The sequence below is a fragment of the Gossypium arboreum genome, chromosome 7 (assembly GCF_025698485.1).
Source record: "Gossypium arboreum isolate Shixiya-1 chromosome 7, ASM2569848v2, whole genome shotgun sequence".
NCBI classification, from domain to species: Eukaryota; Viridiplantae; Streptophyta; class Magnoliopsida; order Malvales; family Malvaceae; genus Gossypium; species Gossypium arboreum.
In genome coordinates, this window is record NC_069076.1 from 18,579,934 (window position 1) to 18,581,642 (window position 1,709).

Below are 1,709 nucleotides of genomic sequence, written 5' to 3' on the forward strand. Positions count from 1 at the left end.
GTTCTTTTTAGAAAGGTGGAGGTGGATGCAACGATGGTAGTGGCGAAGGGGGAAGCAGATGAAAAAAAAGTAAATTTTGAAGATTAAATTAATTTTTTTATTATATATTTTGAGGTTAAAATTTTAAAATTATGACTAAATTTATATAATATGTAAAAGTTGATGTGATAAATTTGCTATTATATTGATTTTTAACTACCATATCACCCTCCCGTCAAGCATTTAACAAAGCATGAATGAAATAGCCCCAAAAAATAATTTTGATTAGTTAGGTGATCAAATTAAAAAAATTGATAGTTGAGTAACAAAAAAAAGAAATAATTGGGTGACCAAATTAAAAATAATAATAATTGAAAAAAAAGAGATAATAGTTAAATGACCTATGATATAATTTACCTAAAAAATTCTACCCACCAATATTTAAATTATCTTAAAATATTTCTTAAATATAAGATAATGTTTAAAATGTAAATGAAAAATAATATAAAAATTTTAAAAATAGTTCAAATTAAAAAAAAAAAAAAGGCAATGAACTCATTATCTAATGGGATAAAAAATTGCTATTTAGCATCGTTATCGGACCTAATACAATATAAATTTCGGGTTTGGACCGAAAAACCCGATCCTTGGAGCCGACGAAGATATGCTAACCCTAAACCCTAATTTTGTGTTTTGAGACTATATAAATCCCCCTATCCCCAAACCTTTAAACAGCCGATTTGTACCAAAATCCCCATCCCAATTCTCTCAATGGCATCTCCTAATACCCTCAGTGTTCGCTGTAAAACAATAACACTAGAGGATAATAAAATGATGCAATATCAATGATACTTCTGGAATTTATTTATTTGGTTTTCTATGGATTCTTGCATTTTCTAGTAAGTTTCACCGTTTTTAAGATCTGGGTTTTGTTTGTATTTTTTTGCTCGATGATGATTGATATTTGCTTTAACCACACTGAAAATAGAGATCTTGGAGGTTAGAGCTTTTTTCTCTTTGATTTAAGGCAAAGAAGGAGTTATTGACATGTTTCATGTGTTTGGTTTTTGCTTAATGATTCTGTTATCTAGGTTTTGAGGGTAATGTTGTTTCAATACATGTCCTCTTCTTTTAGATTATGGAAGAAAGCATCCGTCAAGCACTTGAATCTATGGCTTTTCTATTTGTCTTAAGATTTAAGAGATAAAAGCCTTCATTCTTGGTTTCTGATGTGGAAAACCTTGGCCTTTCAACTGAGAGCAATTAATCTTTGAATTTTCTGTTGCTAATCTTCGGAAGAAGTTGATTTTGTTTTTTTAGAAGAAAACAAACATATTTTTGTTGAATTTCCATATATTTTTTTTATCTTATTTCCTTAGGCTTAAAATTTTCATAATAAAAATGGGTGCTGAAAGGAAAATGGGAAATGATGACAGCTTAATTGCTGGATAGTATCTGAGCAAGCTTTGAAGATTTATCTTTTGCACGTCAGTCTGATCCCTATCTCTTCAAAACTAAGCCAAATAAAGAGTTATGAGGAAAAACTTGGGCTTTTTATAAAAATAATCAGAAAATTTTGATTAATTATAAAATTATTATTTTTTATTATGTACTTAAATGATCTGGAATGAATATTCAAAGAAATTAGCGGCATCCACTTTGCATATCAACTAATCATTAAGTTAATCTATTTGGCACCTGTATAAAATATCAATCTAATATCAATATTT

At 28.6% G+C, this 1,709-nt stretch overlaps 1 non-coding gene across 1 annotated transcript; it reads left to right on the forward strand.

The window, feature by feature from the left end:
* Positions 1-1,397: 1,397 nt before the first annotated feature.
* Positions 1,398-1,483, forward strand: LOC128295739 (small nucleolar RNA Z122). The gene has a single exon (XR_008286297.1). It is a non-coding gene; the product is annotated as a small nucleolar RNA Z122 (small nucleolar RNA).
* The last annotated feature ends 226 nt before the right edge of the window (positions 1,484-1,709 follow it).